Source organism: Arvicanthis niloticus, chromosome 12 (genome assembly GCF_011762505.2).
Source record: "Arvicanthis niloticus isolate mArvNil1 chromosome 12, mArvNil1.pat.X, whole genome shotgun sequence".
Classification (NCBI taxonomy): Eukaryota; Metazoa; Chordata; class Mammalia; order Rodentia; family Muridae; genus Arvicanthis; species Arvicanthis niloticus.
Genome location: NC_047669.1, coordinates 21,756,512 through 21,777,794, shown reverse-complemented (window position 1 = coordinate 21,777,794; position 21,283 = coordinate 21,756,512). Strand labels below are relative to the sequence as shown.

General features: G+C 46.7%; 1 long non-coding RNA gene across 1 annotated transcript; it reads right to left on the bottom strand.

Moving 5' to 3' along the window:
• Positions 1 to 563: 563 nt before the first annotated feature.
• Positions 564 to 12,880, bottom strand: LOC143434010 (uncharacterized). Its single transcript, XR_013103152.1, has 3 exons — positions 12,544 to 12,880; positions 2,130 to 2,239; positions 564 to 1,672 (listed from the first exon to the last, which is right to left on the bottom strand). It is a non-coding gene; the product is annotated as an uncharacterized LOC143434010 (long non-coding RNA).
• Positions 12,881 to 21,283: the final 8,403 nt, after the last annotated feature.

Genomic DNA, 21,283 nt, shown 5'->3' with positions numbered 1-21,283 from the left:
GCCAGGACACCATCCAATCCAGATCAGGTGTTTAGTTAATAAAAATGAAAATATGTAAGTGTATGTTCACACAAAGACCTCTGTGCTGTCCTGGTGAGCATGGCTGCCTTCCAAAGACCTCTGAGATGATATTTATAGCAGTTCTATTTACAACTAGAAATGATCCAACCATCCATAAACAAGTGAACAGCAAACTGAGCTGGGAAGATGGCTCAGTGGCTGAACCACTTGCTTGATGTCCTAAGTTCTGATCCTAGAGCCTTCATATATATCAAACTCAGGTTTGTCAAGATGGATGGCAAAAGCCTTAACCCTATGAGCCATCTCACTGGTCCCTTAGAAAATATTTTTGAGGGTAGGCAAGATGGCTCAGTGGGCAAAGGTACTTCCCTTGTGTGCCTGGTGAATTCAGATCAATTCCCACAACCTGCACAGAGACAACTACACAAAAATGTCTTCCGACCGTCACACATGCTTTGTAATATTGCTTATTCTCCACACACCTAAACGAAATTGCAAAAGGAAAACAATAAAAATGTTTTTCTATAAAGATTGTGTCTGTTAAATTAAAAGGTTTTAATACAGCAAAAGAAATGAGCAACAGAATGAAGAGACAGCCTGGGAGAGAACCACAGACAGCCAGGGAGAGAACCTGTGCCCACTCTTCATCTGACAGGGCATTTAATATCCACCATATATTAAGAACTCCAAAGAGTAAATATCAAAAGCAAAAATGATCTGATCGATAAACAGGCAACAGAGTTGGTAATTTTTCAAAGAAATACAAATGGTAGGGTCTGAGGGTGTAAATTCAATGAGACACAAGGCCCAATCCTTAGGTCCAATCACAAGGGTTCAATCCTGAAAAAGAGAGAGAGAGAGAGAGAGAGAGAGAGAGAGAGACAGAGACAGAGACAGAGACAGAGACAGACAGAGACAGACAGAGAGAGACAGACACAGACAAGGAGACAGACACAGACAGACAAACAGAGACAGACAGACAAACAGAGACAGACAGGCAGGCAGAGAGAGACACAGAGACAGAGAGAGACAGAGAGAGAAAAGAGGAGAGAGAAAAGAGAGGAGAGAGAAAGAGTGAAGAGAGATAGGGAGACAGAGAGAGACAGAGACAGAAACAGAAACACAGAGAGGAGAGAGATAAGAGGGGGGAGAAACAGAGTGGTTTAGGTTCATTAAAAATAAAAATTATAAAAAAGATAAAGAAAGAAAGGAAGGAAGGAAAGAAAAAGAAAGGAAGGAAGGAAGAAAGAAAGAGCAAGCCAGCAGTGGTGGTACACATCTTTAATCTCATCTCATGGGAGGCTGAGGCAGGAGAATCCTTGTGAGTTTGAGGCCAAGCTGGTCTATAGAAGGAATTCCAGGCCAGCTAGTATCTTATCTCAAAAAGAAAGAAAAATAAATATATATTAAAGTCTTAGCTATCAGTGAATTGTACACCAAAATATATTAAGATCTGGGGTGGAGAGGTGGCTCAGCAGTTAGGACCAGCGGCTGCTCTTCCAGAGGACCTGGGTACAATTCCCAGCAACCACATGATAGCTCAAGTCCATTTAAAACTCCAATTCCAGGGGATCCAATGCTCTCTTCAGGCCTCCTTGGCACCAGGCTTGCATGGGGTACACGGACATACATTCAGGCAAGTCACCCACATCTATAAAATAAAGTAATTAAATTAAAAAATGTTTTTAAAATTAAAAAATTTCCATCTCTCCTTAGTCAGGATGGTTATTATACAAGAAAGGATGGGAGGGAGAGAGAGAGGGAGGGAGGGAGGGAGGGAGGGAGGGAGGGAGGGAGGGAGGGACAAATGCATGAATAACGAAGGTTGGGGAAAAAGGAGTTCTAATACACTGCAGTAGACATCTAAATTAGTCTTCCATGGCAAATAATCCATGGTCCAGCTGTATTTTCTCTGTATATACCTCAAAGACGGGAATCACCCTACTATAGGGACACCTGCCTGTCCATGGTCACTACCACACTCTACACAACAGGCAGGATGTGAAACCAGCCTGGGTACCTGTCTTAGTGAGGGTCTTACTGCTGTGAGCAGACACCATGACCAAGGCAACTCTTGTAAGGACAACATTTAATTGGGGCTGGCTTACAGGTTCAGAGCGTTCAGTCCATTATCATCCAGGCAGGCATGGTGCAAGAGGAGCTGAGAGTTCTACATCTTCATCTGAAGGCTGCTAGCAGAATACTGGCTTCCAGGCAGCTAGGATAGGAGTATTAAAGCTCACACCCACAGTGACACACCAACAAGGCCACACACCTTCTAATAGTGCCACTCCCCGGGCCAAGCATATACAAACCATAACAGTACCCACCAAGGGATCAGATAAAGATAAAGACATTGTGGGACACACGCCCAGTGAAGCTTTGGGCAATCATAAGTGAGAGTGAAATTATGTTGTTTAGAGAAAAAAAATTGGAACTGGAGATGATCGTTGTTAATGAAATAACACAGACTCAGAAAGACAAGTAGCAGGGGTTGACTCTCCAACATGGGATCTGTGTGGGTGGGAGAAGAGGATACAGGAGTGAAAGCATTGGGGATGTGAAGGGGGAGGGGAGGGGGGATGGAGGGAGTAAATACGGTCAAAGAACACTCTGTGTATGTATGAAAATGTAATAAAGAAACCCCTACTTGTACAACTTAACATCTATAGATTTGAGTGTCTATAGAGGGTCTTGGATTTAAAACTCCATGAATATTGAGGGACAATTGTTTAAAACATGTTAAAATTGATCAAACTGGGGGCTGGAGAGATGGCTCAGTGGTTAATACCACTGACTGCTCTTCCAGAGGTCCTGAGTTCAATTCTCAGCAACCACATAGTGACTCACAACCATCAGTAATGGGATCTGACATCGTCCTCTGGTGTGTCTGAAGACAGCTACAGTGTACTCATATACATAAATAAGTAAATCTTTTTAAAAAATTTGATCAAATCGTTTACTTAAGTATGGGTATTTTATGTGTGCCAATTATAGCTCAATAAAGCTATACCATTCTCCCAGCCTGATAATAAATCTATTTTTTTTTTAAAGGAAGAAAAAAACCCTGAGTTCTTAACGTCTTTAGACATTCTGTGTTGCTGGAAGCAGCCAGCTTACACCTAAGTTTTATATCCCTCATTCTTACACAATAGGCTGTGGCAGCCACTCTCTGTCTTCTAAAGACTTATCTTCATTCTAGCTGACCACAGGCGATTATCATGTTGCCATTGTGTGGTGTGAAGGACCAGGATGAGGTCTCCCACTGCCAGCAGGTCACGGCTGCCCTCCCATGAAGTGAGGAGAAAGACACCATGTCAGCATCTCACTTCCCTGAGCTGCTTGGCTCAGTCTTGGTCTCAGTCTCTCTGTAGGTGAAAGTTAGTTTTAGAGAATGAAAGCCAATCTCTCCAGGTGACTCAGAAAGGAATGCGAGAGATAATTCTGGAGATGGATTTGACGTGGAAGGCCTCAGCTGTTTCTATATACAGGAATTTCTCCAGCATGGGAGAATGATCTCACCATACAATGTGAAATCTTATGAAAAGAAGCACATATTTTGTGATGGTTTCTTCACAACACATTATTGCTCCTTAACTTCTTCCTTCCTTCCTTCCTTCCTTCCTTCCTTCCTTCCTTCCTTCCTTCCTTCCTTCCTTCTTCCCTAGCTTCCTTCCTTCCTCTCTTTTTTTTGTCAAACTATGTCTAAAACTCTGAAAACCAGGACTCCTTTGATGAATCGCTTATTCCAGACTGGAAAAAGAACAAGGTGAATTTGGAATGCCCTCTTGGGATAGAAAGCAAAGATATTCTTATAAAATGTATGGGGACATGCTGGAAGAATCCAGGACACTATTCATCTATTAGAATGGCTGACATGTTAAGACAACAAAACACAAGGTCCCTCAAACTGGCTGCCGGCTCTCTGTGAGCCAGCTCAGGGAGCAGCTGTTGGCTATGCTGTGAGACACAGCTCACAGAGGACCTCACTGTGGGGCACAAATGCATGTCTACTTCTCTGGGAAACTTTTGAGAAAGCCACCAGGAGAGGCTCCCATTGGCTTGAGAATTCTACACTGCTGACGTACCTGTGTCTGTCTAAGGGCAAGTTCTCTCTTCTGAACCTCAGGGGCATGATATATTACATAAGGGGCAGGCGTGGGCCGTAAATGCTTCAGGCTGAGCCCCCTTGAAATTATATATTTGTGTGTGTCTGTTTGCATGTGTGTATCTTGAGTCCTTGAAATTGTCTCTGGGATGTCAAGGGCCCAGGCTGGGTGTGTGTGCTCTCGTATAGGAATCCAGCCTCCCCACCTTATGTTTCGAGAGTATATTCTGTTAACTGAAGGGATGTAGAAATATCAATTTTTTAAAAAATTATTTATTTTATGTATGTGAGTATACTGTCACTGTCTTCAGACACACCATAAGAGGGCATCAGATCCCATTACAGATGGTTGTGAGCTACCATGTGGTTGCTGGGAATTGAACTCAGGACCTCTGGAAGAGCAGTCAGTGTTCTAAACCACTGAGCCATCTTTCTAGCCCAGAAATATCCAATTTTTACTTCTCCAATTTTCCAAAAGAATTCTGAATCCCCAAGATCCATTACTAGAAGCTGAATAAAATATTCACCTCAAATCCTTTGGGGGTTCTTTTCTCAAGTAGTGCTTAACTTCTGGGACTAAGATGTCCAGCCACAAGTCATGTCTCTTCCCAGAGGCACCTGTGGACCTACTGTCTCAGATTTCATGCCTACCCTGGAACACCAGTGTCTGTTAGGAGCTGGCTAACATGCCTCTCCTCACCCTAAGACCTTTCTCCCCAGCCCATCTCTCATCTAAGGAGACCCTTTGGAGGGCTTGTGTTTCTCCAAGGCATTCATTCAGCATTTCTTCCCCTCCCCCCAGGTTTCACATGCCAAGTCTTCACCCCCAGCACCTTAGAACAGGACTTTTTCAGAGAAAGGATCTCTAAGAGACAATCAAGCTATAATGAGGTCATTAGGATCTGCCTTCCCTTGATATGAAGTGCCTTTTCTAAGAAGAGGAAATATGGACACAGCACAGAGGAAAGACGATAGAAAGGGTCAAGAAGAACCCCGCCCAATGTGTCCACATTTGGTCCCAGACATCTGAGCTCCTCGGGTGTTGGACATGAGGTTTTGTATCCTTGGTCACCCAACTTCAACTACCTTTGTTTACAGCTCTGATCAACTACAAGGATTCTTTTTCTTTCTTTAGCTCCCATGAGAACCCTTCATGTTCTTCTAGGGATTGCTGGCCAGCTCCCCAGCGGCTGTTGGACAGAGGAAAGGAAAGGAACTAACTAGACTTAATACCCCACCCCCAGTCTCATTCGGTCACACATGCAGAAGGGCAGAGTCGAAGACTGAGCTAGACATCGAGACACTGATGACCACTGTTACTGGGTGATGGGTGGTCTTTAGGAGATCATGGTGCCATTCTCTCTGGTTTTGTATATGTTGAAATTTTCCATTATAAACTTCTGGTTATGAGCCTAGACTTTAACATCAGTGCCATCTCTCCAGCCCCCATCATGAACTTTGGAGGGGAAATGGAAAACATATCTCTCACTACTGAAGAGATTGCTATCTCTAGAGTTCCTACCTGTGGCTTTAGGTAGGAACTCTCAAGGCCTGATCAGCCAGACTGCTAGCCTATCAAGAATTACTTCCACCACCCCTTTCCCAGCCCTGAGCCTGTGCCTTCCTCAGTCAGGCTCAGCTCCAAGCACTGAAGCCTCCACATCACTAACAGAGCCACAGCCCGCAGAGCAAGGGTGGCTGGCTGACATTCCGTGGTCCCAAACATCAAGCCAGACTTCCCAATGAGCCTTAATACATCATGGCTGCTTTGCTGCAGCCCCTCAGATGACTCCTTTCCCAGCTCCCCTTGCTCCCAGTTGTTCCCTCTGAGACCTGTTTCTACTTCAAATCATACATCAGGAATGTAGAAGAAGGCCCTGTGTTTTAGTCCTGACAAAGCACATAGACACACTCACACATACATACTACACACAAGTAGATGCACACATGCAGATACATACATGCAGACACACAGACATGCACACACATGTACACACATGCAGACATATATACACATGCACACACACATACACATACAGATACACACATGCATATGCACATGTACACACACATACATGCATGGATATATACATACACACAGATACACACATGCGTACACATGCAGACATGGATACACACACAGATACACACATGTACACATACAAATATACACGTGCACATACAAACACACAATGATATATACATCATGCACAAATGCACTCACATGTACATACACAGATACACACATGTACACACAGAGAAACACACAAAAACCACAAGTACACAATGCACACATGCACATATACACATGGATACACACAAGTATACACATGCACACATGAACATACACACATGGATACACATATACACACTCAGACACAGACACATGCACACACATACAGACACATATGGATACATACATGTACACAAATGTTTACTACAGATCACAGAGGCTACTTCTCTGAGACAGACCCTCAGTCTGTCAGAACTTTCACTGTTTCCCAGTCTGGGCTAGGATAGAAATCACATGATCTATGGTATCTGACAGGGGCTTTGCATATGGTGGGCACCAGGCTGGCAGCCCTCCTGGTGCTGTGGTTAAACATGTTGTCAGTGGACACCATGTCCTTTTCAGCATCTTCTTGCCCCAGTTCAGGGCTGCTCTTCATTTCTACCTGTGTTCTTTCTCTTAGAAACTCTCTTCTCCTTCAGTCTGAAGTTTCCAATGAGACTGATTTAATAAAATCCACAAGGCATCTTTTTATTTTAGGATTATGTTTTTCCTATGTTTTGTTAAAGGATATTTTCTGTTGTGAAGTGGTGAGGTCAGCACAGCACAGTACTATCAGCTGAGGCTCCAGTGCAGGCACAACAACCGCATGAGTTATTTTAGCAGAACCTAATTTAAAACAGGGACTCAGAACTTTAGACAGTCATTGGGAGAGCTGGGGTACCCACGTAGGCTGGGTCCCTGGGAGAGCTGGAGTGCCCACATAGGCTGGGTCCCTGGGATATCTCCTATATTTGTCATCTTGCCATCACTATAACAAAATACTCCAGTTAATTAACTTGCATGTGGGAAAATGTTTTTTAAAGGATTTACTTATTTTTATTGTATGCATATGAATGTTTTGCTTGCATATATGTATGCATATACATTTTATGAGTACCCGGTACTGACAAAGGTCAGAACTGGGGTCACAGACTGTTGTGAGCTGCTATGTGGGTGACAGGAACCAAACCCAGGTCCTCTGTAAGAGCAGTCAGTGCTCTTAGCCTCTGAGCCATCTTCCAGCCCTGTAAGTGTTTCTTTTGATTTAAGTTTCTAAAGATTGCAGCCAGAGAGCTGGCAGGGTAGTGGGGTGCCCACCCCACTGAGCAGATAAGACTCCATTCACAAACAATGAGAATGAGGCAAGTTCTAAATCCCAACTGAAGCTCAGATCTGGATATGGCAAGCAGGCACTTTTAAGACCGCTCACTGCTCCTCTGTGACATTCCATCCTTTCCTGGTCCACAGCCCGTCTGTGGTCCACTGTGCCATTCTCCTTAGTGCCAAGCAGCGGCCAGTGCAGCCAAGCACCCTCAAGGGCAACATGTTGTACCTTGATAACAAGCCTCAGGAAGTCACAGTTATTATTGGCCACAGGGAGGTGGCTGAAAAATTCTGGAACTTGTGCTTGCCCTTGGGCAAGCCTCTCTGGGGAACAACAAAGAAATATTTGGGGTGGGGGAAGAATCTGGCAATCTAGGACCCATAGAAGCAGTGTGAGAGGAAAGTGATAATGGCCTGGGGTTGTTCATGGTTCTAGACCATGTCAGCAGAGCAGGCTGGTGGCAGCAGGAGCCAGTGCCTATGGGTACTCCAGACCCTGTATTCTGGATATGCCGCTGCGGGGCATATCATGACTGTATCAGGCATGCTCCGTGAAAGCAGGCAATGTCTCTTCCCCACTCGCAGCCTGACACCGACGGTACTTGATGACATACATTGTAGGGAGAGGAAGTGCTAGGCATTGAGCTAGACAGGCAATGGAGGGACAGACGGTATCAAGAAAGACGGGATCCCTGCCGGAGCAGCGTGATACATCGACTGGTCTTCACGAGGGCTCAATTTGCAGACTCTGTTCTGGCTTCATGGCATTGTCTCATTGAGGCCTTAGATGAACTCTGAGCTGAGGACATTAACATTCTCCCCCCCCCCCCCATTTTACATACAAGGGAAAGGAAGCCCAGAAGTTAAAGGGACTTGTGAGTAGCCACCTCCTTGTCTTTGTGCACATTTGAGATGGGGTTTTGCTACATAGCCCTGAATGGCCTGGAGCCCACTATAGAGACAAGATTGGCTTCCAAATTGCACCAGTCCTCCTGCCTCTGCCTCCTAAATGCTGGGATTACAGGCATGTGCCACAGCTGGCTTTGTTGTCACAGTTTTATGGAACCCTTTGTTATTTCTGTGCAGGCTGGAGGTTTTGATTGGCTTGGAATGGGTAGAGTGGGGCAGAACTATGGACTATTGCTGTGGAGAGTTAGTTAGTTAGTTACAAAGAGACAGTGACCTGCTCATGGGCCTTTGGGTTGGGGAAACCAGCTGCCATATCACAGTGCCAGCTTGTGGAGAGATGTCCAGGTGACAGAGCTCAGAATTAGTTTCCCAGCTGAGCTCTGAGGTGACCATGGTCTTGCGAGACTTCCCCCATCCCCCATCCCTGCTAAGCTTCTCTCGGATTTCCTGAGACGACGCTGAGCTAAGGCGCTAGGTAGGAAGAGACAGCTAACATGTCTGTCTGCCTCTGCCCATGCGGCCTGTCTGGTAAGGCAGGCTCAGGCGAGCCTGACTTCAGAGTTTAGGATGCTGTTTGTTCTGTGGTGCTGAACTCAAGCCCCAGACCATGGCGGTGCTAAGATTCTATGCAGCCACACTGCAGCTCTTCAAAGCCCTCACCTCAGTCAACCTATCATGCCATACCTGAAATGTGGAAGAATGACATCCCAGACTAACTGAAGATACAACAAAGAACGTGACCAGCTCTGTGTTTCTGTTTCCTCAGATGTAAAATTGGCTGATGCTGATAGTAACCACATTCATAAGGTTCATTCATGTAGTCACTTGGAGATCTTAGCACACACTGGGTATCCAGTAAGAATTAACTATTTGCTGGACACAGTGGCAATGCCTGTAATCTCAGCTGCTTGACTACAGCCGAGACAGACACAGTGAAACCCCAGGTAAGTAGGGGAGAAAAGGGAATTCGTTATTGTTTGGTTTAATTTTTAAAGATTTATTTATCTCTATGTTGTATGTACACACACACACACACACTCACACAAGCACCATGTGTATGCCTGATGCCCACAGAGGCTAGAAGAGGAGGCTATCAGATCCCCTGGAACTAGAGTTACAGACATTTGTGACCTGTTATGTTATATGGGAGCTGGGAACCAAGCCCAGGTCCCTGCAAGAGCAGTCAGTAGTCTTAAGTACCAAGCCCCAAACAGTTATTTTTAGTATTAGATGAAGTAATGTACACAAAGATTAAGGGAGTTAACATTGGGCCAAGCCCCTGTGAGAGACCAGTGCTTTCATCTATGCAATAGTGAGCACAATGCTGCTCCTGTCACCATGGACAGGACTAAAGAAACTGCAAGGTTCCCAGTTCATACTGAGCATTTGCAAATGGATGCTCAGTGCCTGGCATACTCCACACTCATGATACATACATACATACATACATACATACATACATACAAACACACACATATACATTTATACATGCATACTTGCCACACTCCATTCAGCATATATACACACACACTAGACACATTCATACATACCTGGCACACTCCACTCAACATACATACATACATACATACACACACCTATACATATACATACATACATACATACATACCTGGCACACTCTACTCAATATACATACATATATACACACACACATACATACATACATACATATAGGCATACATACATATATACATAGATACATACATACCTGGCACACTCCAATATATATATATACATATACATATATATATACACACATATATACATATATATGTGTATATATATATACACACACACATATATATACACATACAACACCTACACACATATATTCATGCATATATGGCACACTCCATTCATCATATGTACATATATACATACACACGCATATACATACATACACCTACATACATGTATATATGTATGTATGTATGTATGTATGTATGCATGTATGCATGTATGCATTAGCTAATGCCCTCCAGGAGGCAGGTGGAGAGTGAGTGGCCAGGAGGTGCTGTCCCAGCAAACCCTGTTGAACTTACTCCCTAAAGTCGCCCCTCAGTCCCCTGGTCTGGGGTGTGGGAACCAGTTAGAGATTGTGGGTGGGGAAGGTAGGGGAGTTCATGGGAGATCTGAGAGGAGGCCTGGTCCTAGTGCCAGGAAGGGAATGTGCTCCTGCAGAATCCACCCAGGCCTCTGCACTGGCAACCAGCAGGCCCTTCAACCCTCCGAAGAGAGGATTATGTTAAAAATCCCAAGAAGGAAATCGTTCCCTGGGCCTCCCAGATCCCTGGGGCAGGAGGCCTAATGAGTCCCAGCACAAAGGGCACTGCCATTTCTCATTCCAGTCGGATCTTTCTTGCAATCGCACTGTGTGTGCTCCAACTGCACTCCAAGAGAAACAAATGAGTAAATAACAGGAGAAAGATGGGCCGTCCTCCATGGCTCTATGTGGGGATGTTTGGGAAAATGTGATGACCATCTTAGCTCAAAGATCTGGAGATTTGCGAAACATGTTTGTACAAATCCCTTTGCCAGCTTCTCGTTGAGTTTTTTTGGCATTTGAAGTACCAAATATCATAAGGAAGAAAATGAGAACCGCATAGCCACCAATGAGACTGGAACACGCTCATAAAAATACATCTTTGAATCAGACATGGTGGCACCATTTGAGGAGGTCTCAGCTGTTTTAGAGGCTGAAGCATGAGGGCTGTGTTCACGAGTTCAAGACTAGCCTGAGGAACATAGTGAGCCCTCTGTCTTTAAATCAATCAATTAACAGAATATCTTCAGAACATAAACTTTAGCAGTTTTCACTGAGGTCCAGCAAAGTTGCCAAGTAGATGTCATATCAGGAAAGGTGCGGGCTGACGTCCTGCCTAGGGGACATCACTTCCCTTGGCTGCAGACTTTTTATCCAAAAAAAAGTGTTCCATTTGACCTGATTAGGGGCTTTCAATCTGGGATCCTTGTGCCCTAGTGGGTGGGAACACCCTCCTTTTATGGCAATCATGTCTGCTCGGGTTTTGCCAGTCTTACATTTTAGAGTTCAGAGTCTCTACTTTCTGGAAAAGGGATTTTGCTACTTAGAAAACAGTAACAACTTGACACAGTGTCCTCTCACCCCTCTCCCCTTCCTCCACTGCCCAGCCTCTGGTTTTCTGAGACAGATTACTATGTGGCCTCAGCTGGCCTGGCTTTTGCTACTTAGCTCAAATTAACTGACTCAAGACAGCCTCCTACCTCAGCCTTGGAAATGCTGGGTTTACAGGTGTGTGCTACCACACCTGGCTTTGAAAGTCACTTTACTGACTGATCGCTAAGATCTTGTCCAGTCCTGATAGTGCTAGCTCACCTTTACTAACTCAGAGGAGAGTGGGGGTTAAAATGGCTTCTGAAATGTAGGATCCAGGCTTCAAGAACTTCCCTGACCACAAAGAACGTAAAAAATTCACTGCGACCACCCAAAAGGAAGGGAAGCTGTGGAATTCTGCTTTGTGGGGACCTTTAAGAAGAATAGCAGATGAGTTTGGATGAGGGAGACACTGTCAGTGCCCGGGCTGGGGCAGATGGGTGGATTCCATGGCTGGAGGATTCCACAGGCCTGTGAAATTCCTACAAGAGCTGAGCAATTCCTAAATGGGGAAAGGCCTTGTAAACCTCAAGCCTGCCTGTTCCTCAGTTTCTTCCTTCCCCTGACAAAGAACCCTTCCCCTGGCACAGACCCCTTCCCCTGGCATGCACCCCTCCCAGCCTTCTAACCCTCGCTGTTTACTGAGGGTTCTCTTTCCTGTGCATCAAACCCAGTTGGAAGGCAGAGGCACGAGGCAAGCTCCTATACAGGTGAGAAAGACCTCAAATCTCACAGGTACCTTCAATTGCATTGCATGAGTTTTGATGGAAAAAGTGACAGAGACACAGTGGTGACTACCTGGAGGTAAACTGAGATGGTACTGAGTTGGGATTCCATGAGATGTGGGGCTTGAGAGAACCTGGAAGAGAGAGTTAACGAGGAGAGAGGAAGGCACAAGGGACAGAGAGGTCAGGCCAAGGTTAAGCTCAGGGTGTGGGAGATGGAGCACTCCCCTGAGGTCCAGCCCCAGCATCTCACCTGAAGCTGTCACTGAAGCATTGTGAGCGCAGGGTATCATGGACGATGTGCCTCTTGGACAGGAATAGTGTATGCTTGGTCCTCTCCACCAAAAGTCCCAGAGGAAAACAGAGTGCACAAAACCCTGCCAAGCCTGCGCTCCTGACTGCGAACCTTGGAATATCTCCTGGGCTCCTTGCCATGGGTTGGCGCTCAGCACCCAGTGCAAAAACGGGCTTCAAGGTGAAACTCATGGAGTCTTTTTGTTAGCCGACAAGGCAGGAAGCTACACACAGGCTCTGGCAGGATGGTGCAGGCTTCAGACAGGGACTGCCAGTCTTCCCAAATCCCCTGCCACAGTGCCAGGCTCTTTCCACTTGAGGGGTAGATCAAGATGGATGCTCATGCCTCAGGATGGTGGCTGCCGGAGGCAATGGCTGGAACTGGAGTGAGTGGAAAGTGGCTAAAGTCCCTGTAGGTGAACTGTCAGGTGATAATAATGCTATCACTGAAGGGTCCAAGAGATGCAGCCTGGAGATAGTTTAGGGTTGTGGGGAACTGAGTGGGTAACAGGAAAAACAGTCAATGACTCCAGGTCTCCAAAGGGCTGCCTTCCTGTAGAGGCTGACCACTGTGGAGTGACCCTCCTAAGGAGAGAGGCTGGCAGATTAGCGAAGAAAACACCCAGGGTGATGTGCTGGGTAAGGACGCAATGGAGACGATGTTGCATGTAGCTTTTGCGCTACCTACCTCTGCTCCGGGAAGGAGCTGCGCTACCAGCCCCGGCCCAGCTTCCCTTGAATCCATGGATAAAAGACAAACACACAAAAGTTGTTCATTACCAACTCGCCTTCTTGGCACAATTGCTAGGTGCTACTATCTTCCATTTGGAAAATGTGCCCTTTTTAATACTCTTAGCTCTGCTCCTCCCACCTGTCCTAAACCTTAGTAGCTAGTCCCATCTAGCCCCTGCTAAATGCCTCTGACTACCCGCCTGTAGGAGCGGCCTGCGTGGCCACTCCCTTTTGAGATCTCACATGGCTCTTCAACCCTTCTCCATCAGAAGCTTGGCAAAATCCTCTCTCCTTCCTTGTGTCTCCCTTTTCCTCCTGTACCTTCCGCCCAGCAACTGGCCCAAGAAGGCAAATTGAAAATGAACAATTGTGTATGTCTGTGTCTTTTATTCCTGGATTCGAGGGAAGCTGGGAGGAAGCTGGCAGCGCAGCCCGATCCCGGAACTAAGACGAGACACGCAACAGGATGAGGGCGTATTGGAAACTTGAGGCTTGTTCCGGTTACATCTCTATTGCCCTGATAAACACCATGACCTGAAGCAACTTGGGGAGGAAAGGGTTTATTTATTTCATTGTACAGCTTACAGTCCATTACCACGATAATAATGAGGAGGAGGAGGAGGGGGAGGAGGAGGAAGAGTAGGAGGAGAAGGAGACGGGAAGTCACGATGGAAAGTAGAGGCAGAAGCTGAGTCAGAGGCCATGGGGGAACCCTCTCACTGGCTTGCTCAGCCCACTTTCTTACATACCCTAAGACCACCCGTCCAGCGTTGACACCTCCCTCAGTGGCCTGGGTCCTCCCACGTCAATCGCTAATCAAGAAAATGTTCCCATCGGCTTGCCTACAGGCCAATCTGATGGAGGCCATTTTCAACTGAGGTCCCCTCTTCCAAGATAACTCTCGCTTGTGTCAAGGTAACGAAACCCAGTTAGCACAAGGCTGGATCTCCAGAAGCCCAAGGCTCTTCTTCTTTGTTTCCTGGCAAAGTCAGCCTCACAGTATGGCAGCCGAGCTTGCCTGGCTGTGCTCTTTGCAGCTTCTACTTCCTCTCAGCTCCCTGCTGGCTAGAACCTGGAGGATCAGAGGGGCATCTCTGTGGTGGCTGTCACTGTAGAAACCAAGGACAAATGAGATGGAACAGGAGAGGAGGAAGGTGAGGGTGAAGAACAAGAGGCACTAATGAGATGGAAAGGCAAGGGAGGGGGTGCAGGATACACCAGCCCAAGGCACTGCATCCAGACATATGGGTGGGGCTCTGAGAGCCTTGCAGCCAAGCCCCAGATGTAGAGCCAGGTGACTCCTGCCCCAGGCCAGGAAATGAGAGGGAATGATCCTTGGGGAGGCTGCTAGAAGTGTCGGTAGAGAGCCTGTTAAAAGGCATTCAGCTGAGTGTTTGTGTGATCCTGGAGATGGTAAGACACTGAGCCCAGGCCAGCAGGTGCTGGGGACAATATGTCTCTTACTGGCAGCAGAGGAAAGACCTGCTTTGGTCACCGGAGTCTTTCCTCTAGTGGGAGTGAGGCCAGGATCCCACCTCCTTCTCCACTGAGAGGAGAGGCCAGCAGTGGGACCCGGGTGTTTTCACCTTGTTCTTGTTCTGGGGTAGCAGAGAGTTGGGCAGCACCACCAAATGAAGGTAATTATAGGAAGTAATTATAAACATACCTGCTGTTCTCCTGTGTGGTAACTGGCCATGAAGAGCAAACAGTTTACATTAAACAAGGTGACAGACACTTCTCACTCAGCCCGGCTGAGAGACTATAACCAGGTGCCTCCTGGTCTTGGTACCTGCTGGTCTAGGATGCTGGGGCCTGGGGTGAGCACTTGCCAGAGTATCAGCAGATAGTAGTGGCTCTTAGGCACTCCTCACACTTACCTCTCCTGTCTCAGGTGTCCCGTGTCCCTGAGAAGCCCAGGACCTGTCCCTGCCTCCCCACCCCCGCCAAGGAGACTTTCAGCTATTCTATCAGGTTTTCTTTGTCCTCCAGGGTGTCTTCTTCACTCAATATATCAATTAGCATGTGTGCCCCCTCCCCCATAAAGTAGCCCTATACCAGGTGCCAGAGAGAGGGAGACAGTGAGCAGCTAAACTGTCAAGGGCAACCCAAAACCTTCACTTAGGTCAGGAAAATCTCCATGGTGTCATAAACATCATGCCTCATAACCACGATACCTTTGTAGGGCACAGAAATCATTTGGGGTCTAGAGAGATGGCTCAGCACTTAACAGCACAGCTGCTCTCGTCAAGGATGGGAGTTTGGTTCCCAGCACCCACACTACAGCTGCCTGTAACGCATTCCGGTGAATCCGACACCTCTTCTGACCTCTTTGGGCACCTGCATACCTGTGGCACACAGACACGTACATATAAATCAAAACAAAATACGTATTTTTAGAAGCATTTTTAAAAAGAAAAAATATAAATACCGTTCTGTTGTTGATCTACAGGAGCCCGCAGGCTGATAGAGGAAAACAGCCGGGTTCCAGCTCATTGCAACAGCACCAGATAATGCCGGAAGTCTTCTACGGCACTGAGTAAGCGTGTGGATAGTTGGGGATGTGTAGACAGTCCCTCTTGCTTGTGGGAGAGAAGGCATGCAGAGACCACTGGGACCAGCTTTTAGTTAGTTACATCTTTTAAGGTGAGGAAGCAAGAAATAACATTGTTGAGCTCTTATATGGCAGGTACTGAGGGCTGTGTGTGTACTGCTACCCATGCATCCTCACGGACACGGCGTGACAGGTGTTCTGGTCCCAAGTTTGTAGAAGAATAAATCGAGGGGAGAGTCTATACTGTGTCCTATGCCAAGAGATATGTCCGAGACCTAAGTGTCAGTATCTGCAGCTGTGACTTCCATGCTTCCCCTCATCTGACGTTTTTCTCTCTACCTCCCCATGTTAGCGTTTCCTCTGTGGTTTCATTGACCTGTGGTCAACAGCAATCTAAAAATAATAAATAGAAAATTATAGAAATAAACACTTTGTGAGTTTGGTTGTGTGTGTGTGTGTGTGTGCAGCTTGTTGTCACCCTGGGGGATAGAACGCAGAGCCTTCCGTATATTAGGCAAGTGCTCTACCACTGAGATACTTCTGGTCCCTTTCACTTTCTATTTTGAGAAGGAAGTAGGCCAGGCATACTTTGAAATTTTGATCCTCCTGCCTCTGAGTTCTGAAGAGCTGGGATTACAGGCTGGTGCCTCCAGGTCTAGCTGCTTTTTAAATTGTACTTATTCATGATAGCAAGTTGAAATCTTGTGCCCTGCTCTTTCCGTCTTGCTCAGATTATGAGCCCCTCTCCCTTTGAGCAGTGTGTCCTCCCTGTCTGTACTACCCTCCCATAACGTATCCATGGGCATCTAACTAATCAGATAGACTTTCAAGAAGCTGCACTAAAGTAGCACTTATTTTACTTAGCAGTGGCTCCAGGGCATAAGAACAAGGACACTGGCACTTTTATTACAGTTACATTGTCACAACATTTCTTTATTACTAGGTTATTTTTGTTGAACTCTTACTGTGTCTGATTTATAAAATAACTTCCATCACAGGTATGTATTTAGAGGAAAAAAATAGCATATATAAGGTCACAGTGTCAGGGGACTATGGGCAGGGATCTCAAATGTATCTTTCACAAAAAAAGGGGGGATAAGTATGTTTGGGAACAAGGTGGTTCAACCTTTGTCTCTGTTGCTGTTACAAAGTTCTCTGACAAAAGCAACTTAGGGGAGAAAGGGCTAATTTGGGTTCACAGTTCAAGGCACAGTTCATCATGGCGGGGAAGTCAGGCAGCAGGAGCAGGAAGCAGTCGGCCATATCACTTCCAGCGTCAGGGAGCAGAGGGCAGAATCAATCTCTCTCTCTCTCTCTCTCTCTCTCTCTCTCTCTCTCTCTCTCTCTCTCTCTCTCTCTCTCTGTGTGTGTGTGTGTGTCTGTGTCTGTGTCTGTGTGTGTCTGTGTGTGTGCTAGAGCTCAGCTTGCCTTCTCCACTTCATGCAGTCCAGACTTCCCTGCCCTGGGAATGGTCCCGCCTATAATTAAGATGGGTCTTCCCATGTCAGTTGACAGAAGACAACTCCCACAGGCAGGCCCAGTAGCTAATCTCCCAGGTGATTCTAGATCCTGTTAAGTGGACAATGAACACTAGCTACCATGGAAGTCTATAATTATCATTAATGACTGAAAGTTTATTTTTGCATCTTAAAATATGGAGTGTGTAGTGACCCCGGTAGCCCGGCCCCCCCCCCCCCCCCAACTGGTATTCCAGCTACAAATACAAAAAAAAGCAGCTACATCCAGAACTCAAGTTCCTTCCTCTGGGGTAAGGGCTAAACAAGAAGATCAAACAGGGATGAGCCAGGGAACTTGGATGCCTTGTGGAGCTGACGTGGGGGCTCCATGGTTCTCACGGGTAACACAGGAAGGTTTGTTCTTGAGATTTTTGCCTTCTCTGTGTTATCAAGAGCTCCACTTGAAGCCCAAAGGGGCAGCTTCCTCCTGCTCAAGCACTTACTGATGCCTTTGTTGTTTGGGCCGTGCTATCGCTGATAGGTATTGGTGACCACTGTAGCCAGAAATCATTCAAGATGTCACGAGTGGGTCTGGGAGCTCACTTTGGGGTTTGCAGCCATGTGTAAACACAGCCCGGTTAGTGAACTCACAAAAGACACTGGTTCTAGAAGACTTGGCTCTACCACTCACAAAACTCCCAACTTTGGGTAGGTTCTAACCTTTCTGTGCCTCAGTGTCCTCATCTGTAGAATGGGGGGTCTGACAGAACTGACTTTGTAGGCTGTTGGGAGAGCTAGCTAAGTCATTCTAGTTAAGCTGGACTTATAGAATCTAGAATCACCTGGGAGATTAGCTACTGGGCCTGCCTGTGGGAGTTGTCTTGTGTCAACTGACATGGGATCTATTAATATAGGAACACATACAGAGCTTGACATAGCAAGGGCTAGACAGTAGCATGGTGCTCCTTGGGCTTCTCTGTGCCCGAGGGCTGTACATGGGGAATCTTTCTGTATTTGGAATGGGAGCCCATGGAAGGGGCTCTTAGGTCTTCCTTTGACCCATAAAACAAGCTTTAATGAGGAGACCAAGGCCTTTCTGGGGAAGGAGAGCTTTTTGTTTATTTTCTGGGATAGGGTCTCAGATAGCCCAGGCTGGCTTCAAACTTGCCATATAGCTAGGATGCTCTTGAACTTCCGACCCTTGTGTTTCTACTCCTGGAGTGTAGTATTGACTACAGGCGTGTGCTACCATGACTAGTTTATGCTGAGGATCAAACCTGGGGCCTTGTGCATGCTAGGCAAGCAGTCTGGAGATGGAGATACATCCCCAGCCCCCACTCATATCCTTGTAGTTGGGATCCTGTAAGATGCTTTATTCCTGACCTTCTCATGTTGACACTAAGATTATAGTTTGTGGTTGGGAAGAGGCCCCTTGAACCAGAGTCTTGCTCAACCTAGCCCACCTTGAGGGACCTGGTGATAGTCTTACTTATTTTTTTTATTTTGCGTTTGTGGGTGCCCTTCATGCATGTATGTCTGTGCACCGTGTGTGTATCTGGTACCAATGAAGGCCAGCAGAGGGTGTCAGATCCCCTTAAACTGGAGTTACAATTGTGAGCTGCCATATGGGCGCTGGGAATTGAATCCTGCAAGAGGAGTAAATACTTAACCGCCAGTCCATCTCCTCAGCCTGGTAGCATGGCTTTCCTTTCTCTCAGGCCAGCTCCATCTGTGTCCTCCTCTGGCCAGGGGAGTCTGAGAAGGCCCTTTAGGGCTAGAGGAATTAGTCTGGCCTTTTGATGGATGGCTCCCTAGGCCTGACCAACCTCTATCAGCCTCCAGGGAAACTTCTCACAAAATGAGGTTTTTGCTCTCAAGAGTCAGTCAGAGGCATGGTGTGGTGGTTTGAATAAGAATGGCCCCATGGAGCTGGGCGGTGGTGGTGCACGCCTTTAATCCCAGCACTTAGGAGGCAGAGGCAGGCGGATTTCTGAGCTGGAGGCCAGCCTGGTCTACAAAGTGAGTTCCAGGACAGCCAGGACTACACAGAGAAACCCTGTCTCGAAAAAACAGCAACAAAAAACAAACAAACAAACAAACAAACAAACAAAAAGAATGGCCCCATGGGCTCAAATACTTGAATGTATAGACATCAGGGAGTGGCACTATGAAAAGGGTTAGGTGGTATAGCCTTGTGTGACAGTGGGGCTGGGCTTTGAGGTTTCAAGCCAGGCCAGTGTTTCTTCCGGCTGCCTGCAGAGCTGGATGCAGCATTCTCTCTTGGCCTACTGCTAAGAACAGCTCTTAGCTACTTCTCCATGCTTTTCTGTCACTGTGCTCCCTGTCACGATAATGGCTAAGCTTCTAGAACTGTAAGCAAACCCCGATTAAATGTTTCCTCTCCTAAGAGTTGCCTTGGTCATGGTGTCTCTTCACAACAATAGAACAGTAGCTAAGACACATTGTCCCTTCTTGGCTCTTCCAAGAGCAAGCCTGTGTATAGGAGCTGTTTCCTGGAACCTGGGTTAGGAAGCATAGAGCTTGCTCAGGACCTGCATGAGACCATGGACTTCGATCAGCAATTCCCTGAGGCAAGTGCAAACATCCTTGGCTATCAGTGAGCTAACTAACTTCAAGCCAATCCTCACAGATAGCCAGCATTTTTTTTTTTTTTTTTTTTTTTTTTTTTTTTTTTGGTCTCCATTTTATGTGTAAGAGATTGAAGAAAGAGGCAAGAGAGGCCTGACTCCAAGGTACCACACTGCACTCTCCAAGGAACCAGGCTGGGTTGGGGAGGTTGGCTCTGGGCTGAAATAGAACAGCAATAATACAGTGTGCTGGAGCAGGGTGTGAGGAGCAGAAAGGGGGAGACGCTCAGGAGACTGCGGGACATAGAGAATGAGAAACAAGCCATGAGGAAAGCAGGCCGGCCCTCAGGTAATGTTCTCATTACCTGCTGCCATAAAAGGCCCAGGATGTGTGGGATTTCTGTCCCCCAAACCTCCAGAGCCAGCCAGGAGACACATGAACATAGAGGTGTGATGAGGTGACCGAGGGACCCTTCTCTCAAAATGACAGGTCTCTAACCCATTCCCCAGGGAGGCACCGTGAAGTGAAGGAGCAGGGCCTGGAGTGACAGGAACCCCACATCTTTCTTCAAGAGAAGCAGGAAATTAATTTTTAAAAGGAGATCTCTCATAATTTTAAAATGAAAAAAAAAAGACAACTAAAATATATTAGGGGAAAAAATAAAAGCTGCTGGCAGGCAGAAGGTTCTTTTAAGCTTTGACATACTTGTTCATATGAGGGTCTCAGCCTTGCTGGGGAGTTAATGCAGGGCTCCTAAAGAACATAGGAGAGCTCTCTCTCTCTCTCTCTCTCTCTCTCTCTCTCTCTCTCTCTCTCTCTCTCTGTGTGTGTGTGTGTGTGTGTGTGTGTGCACGTGTGCACATGTGTGTATAGAAAAATGAGAGTTTTCAGAGTTAAAACAATGCCTAGGCACCTCCAAACACAAGAGGGATGCTGGCCAAGGATGCTTTCCATCAGCCAGAGACTTCAGACTTCAGAGCAGAGGGAGGTGATGAGGACGCAGTGGGGATGAGCGGCAGGGAGAGGAGGATGCTCGGAGGTGGTGGGAAGCAGCTCAGAAGTGAATCACATTTCCATGTGATGGGTGCAGTTCACACTTTGGAAGAGAGCAGGGAGCCACCAGAGTCTGACTTTTCTAAATATATCAGCCAAGCCAAACAGCTGCCTGGCTTGGGATGGAGATTTCTGACAAGAGTCTGAGTACCCCATGTTCCGATTCTCCAGTGGGGGAGGGGGTGAGGTTCTGAGGCTGACTCGGAAGAAGACTGGAGACTTCTTTTCCTGACTGAGTGCTGATTGGGCCTCTGGAGAATCTCACAGGTTCAGGGGAAGCTGTACCACCATGAAGCTCCTAGGAAGGTCTGTAAGGG